Source organism: Rattus norvegicus, chromosome 19, assembly GCF_021556685.1.
Source record: "Rattus norvegicus strain SHRSP/BbbUtx chromosome 19, alternate assembly SHRSP_T2T, whole genome shotgun sequence".
In the NCBI taxonomy this organism is placed as follows: domain Eukaryota; kingdom Metazoa; phylum Chordata; class Mammalia; order Rodentia; family Muridae; genus Rattus; species Rattus norvegicus.
The window spans coordinates 68,776,256-68,789,158 of record NC_141552.1 but is presented as its reverse complement, the minus strand read 5'-3'; the positions used below and the strand labels follow the sequence as shown (position 1 = coordinate 68,789,158).

The window sequence follows — 12,903 nt, the reverse complement described above, 5'->3', positions numbered from 1 at the left end:
AGGGTTTATCTATCTTGTTGATTTTCTCAAAGAACCAACTTTTGGTCCTGTTGATTCTTTCTATGGTCCTTTTTGTTTCTACTTGGTTGATTTCAGCTCTGAGTTTGATTATTTCCTGCCTTCTACTCCTCCTGGGTGTATTTGCTTCTTTTTGTTCTAGAGCTTTTAGGTGTGCTGTCAAGCTGCTGACATATGCTCTTTCCTGTTTCTTTCTGCAGGCACTCAGCGCTATGAGTTTTCCTCTTAGCACAGTTTTCATTGTGTCCCATAAGTTTGAGTATGTTGTATCTTCATTTTCATTAAATTCTAAAAAGTTTTTAATTTCTTTCTTTATTTCTTCCTTGACCAGGTTATCATTGAGTAGAGCATTGTTCAATTTCCACGTATATGTGGGCATTCTTCCCTTATTGTTATTGAAGACCAGTTTTAGGCCGTGGTGGTCCGATAGCACGCATGGGATTATTTCTATCTTTCTGTACCTGTTGAGGCCCGTTTTTTGACCAATTATATGGTCAATTTTGGAGAAAGTACCATGAGGAGCTGAGAAGAAGGTATATCCTTTTGCTTTAGGATAGAATGTTCTATAAATATCCGTTAAGTCCATTTGGCTCATGACTTCTCTTAGTCTGTCGACATCACTGTTTAATTTCTGTTTCCATGATCTGTCCATTGATGAGAGTGGGGTGTTGAAATCTCCCACTATTATTGTGTGAGGTGCAATGTGTGTTTTGAGCTTTAGTAAGGTTTCTTTTACGTATGTAGGTGCCCTTGTATTTGGGGCATAGATATTTAGGATTGAGAGTTCATCTTGGTGGATTTTTCCTTTGATGAATATGAAGTGTCCTTCCTTATCTTTTTTGATGACTTTTAGTTGGAAATTGATTTTATTTGATATTAGAATGGCTACTCCAGCTTGCTTCTTCTGACCATTTGCTTGGAAAGTTGTTTTCCAGCCTTTCACTCTGAGGTAGTGTCTGTCTTTGTCTCTGAGGTGTGTTTCCTGTAGGCAGCAGAATGCAGGGTCCTCGTTGCGTATCCAGTTTGTTAATCTATGTCTTTTTATTGGGGAATTGAGGCCATTGATATTGAGAGATATTAAGGAATAGTGATTATTGTTTCCCTTTATATTCATATTTGGATGTGAGGTTATGTTTGTGTGCTTTCATTCTCTTTGTTTTGTTGCCAAGACGATTAGTTTCTTGCTTCTTCTAGGGTATAGCTTGCCTCCTTATGTTGGGCTTTACCATTTATTATCCTTTGTAGTGCTGGATTTGTAGAAAGATATTGTGTAAATTTGGTTTTGTCATGGAATATCTTGGTTTCTCCATCAATGTTAATTGAGAGTTTTGCTGGATACAGTAACCTGGGCTGGCATTTGTGTTCTCTTAGGGTCTGTATGACATCAGTCCAGGATCTTCTGGCCTTCATAGTTTCTGGCGAGAAGTCTGGTGTGATTCTGATAGGTCTCCCTTTATATGTTACTTGACCTTTTTCCCTTACTGCTTTTAATATTCTTTCTTTATTTTGTGCGTTTGGTGTTTTGACAATTATGTGACGGGAGGTGTTTCTTTTCTGGTCCAATCTATTTGGAGTTCTGTAGGCTTCTTGTATGCCTATGGGTATCTCTTTTTTTAGGTTAGGGAAGTTTTCTTCTATGATTTTGTTGAAGATATTTACTGGTCCTTTGAGCTGGGAGTCTTCACTCTCTTCTATACCTATTATCCTTAGGTTTGATCTTCTCATTGAGTCCTGGATTTCCTGTATGTTTTGGACCAGTAGCTTTTTCCGCTTTACATTATCTTTGACAGTTGAGTCAATGATTTCTATGGAATCTTCTGCTCCTGAGATTCTCTCTTCCATCTCTTGTATTCTGTTGGTGAAGCTTGTATCTACAGCTCCTTGTCTCTTCTTTTGGTTTTCTATATCCAGGGTTGTTTCCATGTGTTCTTTCTTGATTGCTTCTATTTCCATTTTTAATTCCTTCATCTGTTTGATTGTGTTTTCCTGGAATTCTTTCAGGGATTTTTGCCATTCCTCTCTGTAGGCCTCTACTTGTTTATTAATGATTTCCTGTGTTTCCCTAAGTGTGTTCATGTCTTTCTTGAAGTCCTCCAGCATCATGATCAAATATGATTTTGAAACTAGATCTTGCTTCGTGTTTATGTTCTTAATGTGCAGGTGTCCAGAAGCATAAGTCAGCCTTCGGCGTCTTTCCTTAGCTTCCGTTCATAGCATTTTATGAAACAAGGTCCCCCATTGGCCTGGGGTCCAACAATCCAGCTGAGCTGTCTGTGCTCCAGCGACCTTACCCATCTCTGCCTCTAACCCCCAACTCTGGTTTACAGGAGCACACCATCATGCCTGACTTTTCTTCTGGGTTTTGAAGATCAAACTCAGGGCTTCAAGGTCATGTGGCAAACACTCTACTCAGCTCCAAGAATTTCACTGTTAAAGTAAGAAGCAAACAAAGCCCAGCCTTGCTTAGGCGCTGGCTTTCCCTGAACACTGGCCAGTTGTCTTCCCACAGTTGGAGGAAGAGCTGAAAGGAGTAACTGGGGGTCTGTGCTGGCTGCCCTTCCTCAGACCCTCACTCCATCAGGAAGCCTGCTGGTAGGAGCAAGGAGTGGGGGGAGGGGCATGTCCGCATGGCTTGTTTCCAAGCAGAGCATCTTGAGAGGCGTCCCTCCACAGACCTAGAAATGGGGACCTCCCCACCCCTTCCCTGTGTCCCAACACATAACTGTTGCTGGGGAGACTGCTTTGCTGGAAACCCAGTTTTGTGCGTGCCCTCCCTTCCCAGCCCAGACAGCCTTTACCTCATGAAGCCACCTGTGAAGGGGGAAGTGTGGCCAGGCTCCCGGGTCCTCACTGCTACTCAGAATCTGTGGCTTCCTTTTCTGGCCATAAACAAAAGCAGCTAAAAGAGTGGGCTTTGCTGGCTTATTATGGGATGCTTGCTGCATCAGGGGATGGGAAGGAGCTTTTCCAGAATGTTCATTGTGTAGGGGGCCTCACCATAAACTATAGAGTTTATGTGAGTTATAGTGTGTTTTCTGATGGTCTGCGGTGACCCCTGTGAAACGGTCATTCGACCCCAGATGGGTCCTGACCCACAAGGTAAGAACTACTGCTCTAGAGCTCTGTGTACAGCAGCTCTCTTCTGGTTACTGTAACCCAGAAGTGCGGCTTGAAGCTGACTACAGCAGCAGACTTTTCAAACTAGTCGGCATCTCATCGTGCATGCCCACAGGGACACTCGAGAACAGAACCCTCCTTACAGGAAAATTGGAATATTGATCTTTGAGAAACACAGGTGCTTCAGAAGCACCTCTCTCTTAAACTCTGGAAGGTCATACGGTATTCACAAGAGATACTTGTTATTTGTAATATAGTCATGTCTCCCGCATAGGTCTCCCTGGTGATAGCTCAGTGTGTTACACGGAGCATCCTCTTGCGCAGCCTCGGTGGTAGAGACCATTACATACACAGTGTGCTCTTGTCCTGTTACAGTGGCTAGAAGGGAGGAGGCAGCCTGTGGGGATTGGCCCAGTGGTGGCTGTGATATTCGGACAGGCAGGTCAGTGAACACTCATAGCAAATCTTTCACAAATATTTTGGTGTTTGGGGCATTATATTGTAAAATAAGCAGTTTGGCAAGTAAGTAAATTCATATATTTATGTAGCTGTTCTGTCTGTCCTTCTGTGGTTTTCCATAAGACTAGAATTCTGAACCTGCTAAAGCAACTTCCTCATCTTCCCTCCTGAACCCATTCTGCTTCTGCGTTGAGTCTACATTGCTCCCGGAACCCCATCTAAGAGAAATCCTCTGTCTCAGCCTTTGTCCCTTTGCGACTCATGTATCTTACTTAGCAGCCCTCACGCTTCAGCCATAATGTATCAGACATCAGAATTTCCTTCCTCCTTCAGGCTGAATAACATTCCACTGTATGAATGGGCCACACTCTGTCTGTTCACCCATCAGTGGACACTTCGGTCAGCTCTACCGTCAGCCGGTTGGGAAGAGAGCTGCTGTACACAGAGCTCTAGAGCAGTAGTTCTTACCTTGTGGGTCAGGACCCATCTGGGGTCGAATGACCGTTTCACAGGGGTCACCGCAGACCATCAGAAAACACACATACTCACAGTTCACAACAGTAGAAAGTTACAGTTATGAAGTAGCAGTAAGAATAATTTTGTGGTCAGCACAGTGGGAGGGGCTGTATTGTAGGATCACAGCATTAGGAAGGTTGAGAACCAGTGCTCTAGAGCCCACTCTAAGTTCTTTGGATTCCATAGCAAGGCTGAGGGACCTGCTGACCGTGCTTCTGATTCTGAACCTCAGAGCAAGGGCGATTGGTCATTGAATGTAGTAAGAAATCCAGCTGCTGCCAAGGGGCTTCAGTAACGTTTCATCAGCTGCTTTGGGCTCCTAAAAATGGAGGCCGAATTAGGAAGGTAGGCTTTCTAAAACAGGCCGGTGACAGCCTTCTGAATAAGTGACAAACTTGTCTTTATGTCATATTGAAGTGGCTCATGATGGTACCAAGCCAGCAGCTACTGAGCAGGACGGCAGTGAGTCCTCCTTACTAGGGGCTGCCTCATTTTGCAGGAAGCCTGCTTCTGGGTTCCTTCTGGTCCACATCCTCTCTGCTGCACCTTGGGTCCTCGTGCTGTCACACAGGAGTGCGGATTTGAGGAAGCTTTAGTTTGCAGAAGTTCTTATAACTACTGCTTTAAAAATGAGTTGTGGATGGAGAAGCTCGTGGTTTGTGGAGCAGCCTGACTTCAGTTCATATTCATTCATACTCCTCCCGCCCCATACTCCTGTCTCCACCCCTTGAGTGCTGAACCCCAAGTGTGCACTGCAGTGCATGGTTTAGGTGAGGCTGAGGACGGAACCTGGGCTTCATGCATGCTAGGCCAGCACTTTTCCAACCGAACTGCACTGTGGGCCAAGAACCAAGAATCCTGACCTTCCAAGCAGGAAGTGCTCCCTGAACACAGCTTTCCTCACTCAAGGAAGCAGCAGCCAGTGGGCCCTGCCACTCCCTTCTTTCCCTCCCTTTCCTTTCGCAGTGTGAGTTTACAAACAGTCAGTGCTGTCACCAGGAGCAGTTGTGGTTTAACAGGGTAATCTAGAACACCTTCTCCTCCATGACACTTAGAAGTGACTGTGATTCCAAAGACTGTTGGGTGACGTGCTTGTGTTTCCTGTGGTGGAATTAGGACTCGGGTGGTTGTTGAGGCTGGAGAAATGGCTCAGTGATAAGGATCCAGGTTCTGAATGAAAAGAAGAAGAAATAAAAACCAAAGGTACATGATTACTCCTAGGTATGATGGAGGAGAAAGTGTTACAGATATGTGGGAGAGTCCAGGGTGGACATGACCCTGATCCCTGTGGGGAGAGGGAACCAGGGACAACAGCCTGGAGGTACAAAGGTACAAAGAGGGCAGGTAACCAAAATGGTCGGGTTACATAAGGAAAACTCTCCAGCTCCCTAGGCTGGAGAGTTCACGGTAGGGGGCAGGGTCCTAGCTAGCCAGAAGGGTCCTATAGCAGGTAGGACCTGAGGGAGAACCTGGTAGCCAGTGTCTACTTTAATACATTAAATAGGCACCCCAGCCATTCATCTGGCCCTTGTAATCTAACAGGTTCCTAGCACCCACATGTGGCACACAACAATGTAATTCCAGTTCCAGAGACCCTCTCACCTTCTTCTGGCCTCTAGGGCTTATGCACATCTGTGTAGGCAACACAATCTTACACTGATGAGTACACCTTTCAAAGCACGTCTTGAAATGACAGTGAACAGTATGTGGAAAAGCTGACAACAAACCCTTTACCTTCTGTTATAAACAGTATTTTACAAAATTACTTGTCTAAGGCAAGAGTGACGTTGCACAAAGAGGCTGTGTTTGCAAGCCTCTGCCACGGGTGCAGAGCAGACCGCTGGGTTCTCTCACCCACTTCTTGGTCAGCCTTTGACACCCTCACTCACTGCAGCAGCTCCGTTACACCCCAGGAGAGGAGGCAGAAACAGAGAAGATAATGCTTTGGTGTCCTTGATGGGCCTGAATCTGACATCCCGAGGGTCGCCCAGGGATGCTGAGCACACTGAAAACTGTTGTTGAAATGTCCCTCAGGAATCTGACCAGGTCTCTTGTTTTCTCCTGCAGGTTCTTGCTGCAGGCTGTGTGAGCTCCAGGCTCCGCCATCGGAAATTGCAGTCTTTTTAGGTAAGTTGCTGCAGGCTGCCATGCAGACCGTGCAGACCGAGTTACACTCCGTGGCTATTTGATGTTTTAATTGGACTCCTGCGTCCCAATAATGGTTCTTTGGGCAGGTTGTGCTCTCCCGGTGTATCCAGTGCTGTAGCAGACATGGTAACAGGGCTCACGCAGCCTCCTTTGAACATTAGAGTTGCCTAACGGGGTGCAGGTGGGGGTTCAAACCAAGTCACTGATGAGTTTCTGTGTGTCCCTCCGTGTGTTTTTGAGGATATGCATTTTATAATCAACTTGTGCATACCTGTGTAGGAGAGTGCCCCTTAGGTGACAGGGGCTCAGGTGAGCATCGTGTGGGCAAAGGGCTGCCTGAAGTCCACGGCCCTGGAGGGTCTAGGACACGATGGGGTTGCTGAGGTGAACTGCTAAGACGGCTGGGCCAGATGGGAATGACTGTTGGCTAACCCTCTCAGCCTTGAGTCAAGGTGGTGCTTCCCCATTCCTTACATGAATTACAGAATACATGGAAACAGCAGGAAGTGAGACAGGTCTCTCTCTGAAAGAGCCTGTGTCTGCCCCGACTCACAAGTCCCCACTCACACACATGCACATTTCTACCTCACATGGGATCTTCTACCCTTTGCCCCCAAGAACGTCAGTATTTGTTTCTTAGGAATAAATGTGTGGGTTGAGTCACAGAAGTTCAGCTACCAACCTTGAGTTATTTATTTACTACTGACCCATCTATGATCCATCTGTTACCAGCATCCTAGTTCAGTTCCTCATCTGACGCAGGGTGCCTGTCCATCTTGGCATCCTTCTCCTCCATCCAGTGGCCAGTCCAGGACTCGGTGCTACATGTAACTGCTGTGATTCTCGTGTGTGTGTGTGTGTGTGTGTGTGTGTCTGTGTGTGTGTGTCTGTGTGTGTGTGTCTGTGTCTGTGTCTGTGTCTGTGTCTGTCTCTTTATGCGTGCCTGTTCTCTCTCTCTCTCTGTCTGTTTCTTTCAGTATGTGTGCCTGTTTCTGTGTGTGTGTGTCTGTGTGTATCTGTCTGTCTCTTTATGCGTGCCTGTTTCTCTCTCTCTGTGAGTCTATCTGTTTCTTTCTGTATGTGTGCCTGTTTCTGTGTGTGTGTGTGTGTGTGTGTGTGTCTGTCTGTCTGTCTGTCTCTCTGTCTGCGTGTGCCTTTGGCGGCTGTAGCTGAGCTTGCCTTTCTAATGTTGTCAGGGCAAGTGTTTGAACAAGAACAGGATATCACCATCAGAGATGCCAGCATCATTGCATCCTGTCTCATTGCACAGGGTCAGTGTGTGAGGCTCATGTGTTTGGTGAGGCTGTGGATGTCTCTACAGAAGTGAGTGACTGCTGAGGAGCAGCCACAGAGGCCAGGATGGCTTTTCTGACATGGCCTTGTTCCCCCTTGATGGGAACCAGAAGACCCAGTCCACTTCCTGAGTTCAGGGAAACCCTTGAGCCTAAGTAAATTCTGATGTGGAAATAACAGTGCAAAGATGTGAGGAACGTTCCAGAACAGGAAGTAGGCAGGACTGCAGGGTTTTGCTTTAAGGAAGGAACCTTGTGACGCTACATCTGTCCTTCCAGCTGGGTGACAAGTCAGTGCTGTCAGAGCCAGGTGGCTGGCTGAGGCTGGAGCTCCCTGAACACAGCTGATTGAGTGCCCTTTGGCCTTTCCTCACCTAGGAGAGCTGTGCTCGAATCTCTCCACCTGGAGCACCCGTTTCCAGACCAGTGCTGAGTGGGTCACCATGGGAAGGGAGGTTCTGGGCAGTCCCTCGTGTGTATTTCAGGGTGAGTGGTCTGACGCCTGCCAAACCTGTTAGGGATCTGTAGTGTGTCAGATCATAGTGTATTGTGTTACATATAAGAGTATTACTTCATACAATCCATACATGCAATAGAGGATCACTCTCCAAAGGTAACTGGAACCCGTGGACTTCCTGTAAATCCAGTCACTTTTAAAATCCAGGCAAGTTTAAAAAGTGTAATTACTGGGGGCTGGAGAGATGGCTCAGTGGTTAAGAGCACTGACTGCTCTTCCAAAGGTCCTGAGTTCAATTCCCAGCAACCACATGGTGGCTCACAGCCATCTGTAATGAGATCTGATGCCCTCTTCTGGTGTGTCTGAAGACAGTGACAGTGTACTTATATATAATAAATAAATAAAAAAAAATCTTAAAAAGTGTAATTACCTAGGTGTGGTTTTGAAGACTTGCTCTCAGCACTGAGAATCTGAGGCAGGTGGATATCTGTGAGTTCGAAGCCAGCCTGATTTGCATATTGAGTTCTGTATGAGTTGAGCCACAACTGTTGGCACCCACCCACCCCAGGGGAACTAATAACTGAGTGGGAAAAGCTTGTGTCATGCGAACCTGACTTCCTGAGCTCAGTCCCCAGAAACAGCACGGTAGAAGGAGAGAACTCTGATTTCCACACACATGCAGTAGCACATGTGTGGCCTCTGACCTCTATCCACACATGTACACACGTGCATATACATCCTCACATATGGAAGGACACACCTACAGTGTAGCCTTCTCACTGTAAGGACGAACGGTCGTGCTCTCCCTTAGTGAGGAGCGCTGAGTCCTCGGCTCTGGGTTTATGAATGCGAGGGCTGGGCTCTGTCACAGAACACATTGTAATTTCATAAGCTGCTTCCTTTATTCAGTTTGTTTGTTTATACAGAGCGTTTGTTTGGTGGCAGCAGCAGTGGAAGGTTTCCTGAAGGAGGCATTCACTGAGGAACAATGGGTAGCGTTCAGACTTTGATTCCTTGGTGAAATAACTGTTTTTGTTCCTCGGAGGCTTGTCTCTGTTAATTAACCATGTGTCTGAGAGCAGTTGGGGAATCTACCACATCCTGAGCACTGCAGCCCAGGCGCCTGTGCTTCCAGCTCCTAGGGGCGGAGTTCTGGAGACCTTGGGCCATTCAGTCCTTTCGCACCTGCCTGGCCATCCACCCCCACTTTGAACGGTAAACAGAGACCCTAAGCACATGTTCCGCCTGGGGACCATAGCATGGAGTCAGGGACTGACCAGCTTCTCTGTTTACATTAATCACTGAGCTCAGTGCCCGTCATCTTTTTGTCTATCTCTGTGTGCTTGGCATTGCACCTCCTGATCCGAATCCTGTGAGGATGGAGATGGGATGCCTGGGATCTGGCCAAGGCCTCAGAGCGAGGGAGGGAGGAGCCGCAGCTTTCGGCCGTTTGGACACAGGGTGCACATGTAGACAAACACGCTACTGTGTGGACTTAGGGGGGCTGTGAGCTCTGCACCAGGCTGGGCTGCACAAAGAAACCCCAACCCCTTACACCCCAAAACTGAACTTGGTGGGACCTGCAATTTAGTGAAGGGAAGCTTCACGTTAATGTTGGTTAGCAGCTGAGCACTGACAGCAGATCGCCAGGGTTAGTTCACTTAACCCGCGGAACCCTGCCGGAACCCTTGGTTTGCTGCTGGAGATTGAGCCCAGGTTAACCCTAGATTTAGGTGCTTCACTTCACATAGAGGCAAAATGCACTGCAGAGTCACGGCCCAGTCCCGGGCCTCTGGGATGGGCAGGTCCTCGTGAAGGCTCTGAGCCTCCTTGACCCGTGAGCTGCGTGGGGAGCGTCTCCTGTGGGCAAAATCAGCTGCTTCAGGATTGGATTGCTCCTTCCTGTGCAGTTGGAAAGGTAGCTCTATGACCGCCCTCTCAAGGTTTCTGGTGGATTTTATTAATGGGGCACTTGGCACTACTGATGAAGCTATTTAACTGATTGCTGGGAAAAGAATAGCTCAATTGTTGCTAAGAACACTTATCCAGATCTGTATGTCCGTGTGACATAATCACTGTTCTGTAGGGAGTACGGTGAGAATTCAGTCTGAGCCAGATGGGACTGACCACAGGCAGCCGACACAAGTGACCCTGAGTGACATCCTCCACCTGGGAAGGGATGACTTGCATTCTATGGCCTCCTTTTGTTCTGTGCCTGGAAATAAATGCACTTTCCATTCTGCTGGTGAGAACCTAGGTGACAGGCCTCCCAGTTTCCAGGGTTATCTCAGCAATTTTAGCCTCGGGGTTTGGGGTAGTTAGGAGTGGGCTAAGCTTCAAGATTCAGTAACTTCTGATACAGAAGTGAAAAGCTAATCCACTTTTAAAGGGCCCAGGATAAATCTGGCTCTGGACCTGCAGCATTCCACATCGAGGGGGCTGTTACGGGGCTGTTAGGGTCGGAGCCGGGCCCTAGAAGCCCCTAGAGTGGCTACTGTCCTCACAAGACCACTGAGAGGGACAAGTGACAGGGAAAACCAAGAAAGGAGATTTATTCCATGTGGCCACATACACACAGAAGAGGAGCCCAGATATCCAGTGACCCCTTCTCCCAACTTCTATTCTTCAGAGTCCTGACAGGTTTAGGTTGGAATTGAGGGCGAGAGTGTGTACAGCTAAGCGGTGCTGGTCAAGTGTGGTCCTGCACGTCACTGACCGTCATCCTCTCAGCTCCAGTCTGCCCTGCACAGTGATCTGACAGGTTGTCAGAGCTGCGTGACATCTCTTGCTGGCAGACAAGCTCTTCCTTTGTCTGGCACCAGATGCCATCAGCCTTTTCCTTCATGAGATTACTTGGAAATTCCAGTTTCTCGGGGTCCATTCCTTCACTGTTCTGATAGCTTGGGCATGGGAAGGGGACACAGCATCTGCAGAGTACCCTCATTGGTCTGTGCAGGATGGCCACAGGGTCAGGATGTCCTCTAGGGCTTGTGGTGAGCCATCTGCAGCTTCTTTACTGCAGACAAGTGAAGAAGTACTTCAGAGAGCTTCAGCACAGTTACTTTTCCATCTTCGGTGTGCCCTGTCCCCTCACTAAGAATTCATGGCAAGGATGTTAAAAAAAAAAAAAGAAAATGTAAGTGCTAACTTAAAATCAGGATGGAGGAATTGAAATGTGGATTTTACGTTTTCAGTTTGTTATGTGTTTCCTGCTTCTCAGAGTGTGCACTCCACAGGGCCGGTGCTCCACAGGGCCGGTGCTCCACAGGGCCGGTGCTCCACAGGGCCGGTGCTCACAGGGGCAGTGCTATTGATCTCTTGGTTGTGTAGACTGTGTAGGCTTCCACATTGATAATGGCTCACTCTAGACTGGTATGCCCCTCTCTCTCTCTCTCTCTCTCTCTCTCTCTCTCTCTCTGTGTGTGTGTGTGTGTGTGTGTGTGTGTGTGTGTGTGTGTGTGTGTGTGTGTGTACACGTACATTTCTAATGTGGGTACATATGTATATGTCCTCATGGAGGACAGAACCACCCTCAGGTAGTTACTCCTGAGGTGACTTCCACCTTATCCCCCCCACCCCCCCCCCGCCACCTTTGGTTTGTTTAAGACAGACTCTCACTAGCTTGGTGATAAACTCTCTTAGAAATAAACTAGTTGGTCAATGAACCAAAGACCTACCTGTGACTGTCTCCCAGCCATGTGCGTGCCATGCTGGGCTTTTTTTACACAGGTTCTTGGGCTCAAACTCAGATAGGTCCTCATGCTTGCACGGTTGGCACTTTGCGAGCCCTGTACCCAAGTGTTTTGTTTCCTGCTTTGCTTTGCTGTATTGGTCAGAAGCCCAGTGTTGCATTAAGCTCTTACCTGCTCAATCAAGACACTGTTTGAAAGTATTACTGTACTGGAGGTAATCAATGTCATAATATAATCTGTGTATTGGAGAGGGGGACCTCGTGCCACGGTGTGTACAGCTTGACAGTCAGTTGTCTTCCCATCTTTACATGGGTTCTGAACCCAACTGTGGTCACCAGGACTGCAAACACCTTTACCTGCTGAGCCGCCTTGCCTCTAAAAACTTGAAAAGCCTGTATTTGGTATTTGAGAGCCAACTCACCAGTGAGCTCCCTGGCTTTCCGGGGTGATTCCCGTAGACAGTGGAGGTGGAAAAGATGCTTTGGCTCCAGGGAAAATGAGCCAGAACCACGGAAATTGTCACAGTACAGGCATTGCCTTCAAGGAACTACAGAGTTCTCTTCGGTGGCCACGAATGAATGAGTCATGGGTCCTGGCTTGACTTCTCTGCCATCACCTGCCTGCCCTCTCATCGTCATGGAGAGGGTGTGAGGGTAGACGTGGTGCACCCAGCAGTCTGAGCACACAGAGCCTGGGGGACTGTCAGGAGGAAGGCAGCCAGTCTCAAGAACCTGGTACTGAGGGAGCTCCATTCTACCCTCCTTTCCTGCCCTTTGTCTATTGTGTGAGGCTTAGCATGCAGGCATTGCTCCTGTGATCTGCCTGCCTGGGAACCGCACTATTTTTAGGAACTTCTCCACACAATAGGTTTATAAAAAGGCTATTGAACCTTTTGAGGCTGCTGTGTTCTGTCTGACAAGGCTGAGCTACAAGCAGGCTTTCCCGCCTCACTGTTCAGGAGTGTAGGATTTTCTTTTCTTCTACATCTTCTCTTCCTTTTATTTATTTATTTTTCCTTCCTTGGAAAGTACTTGGGGACCGAGAGGTTTGCTGGTCCTGTCTGGCTATGCCACGTGTCTGAGGAGCACTCCGGTGTCTGAGGAGCACTCCGGTGTCTGTGGCGCACTCCGGTGTCTGAGGAGCACTCCGGTGTCTGAGGAGCACTCCGGTGTCTGTGGAGCATTCCGGTGTCTGTGGAGCACTC

The 12,903-nt window shown here is 47.8% G+C and overlaps 1 protein-coding gene across 4 annotated transcripts in view; it reads left to right on the top strand.

The window, feature by feature from the left end:
• Positions 1-12,903, top strand: part of Sipa1l2 (signal-induced proliferation-associated 1 like 2) — a 155,971-nt gene that overhangs the window by 48,052 nt on the left and 95,016 nt on the right. For all 4 annotated transcript variants that reach the window (XM_087594953.1, XM_087594952.1, NM_001434585.1 and 1 more), the window contains 1 exon segment: positions 6,178-6,237. The gene's annotated coding sequence lies outside the window, so the exon portion shown is untranslated.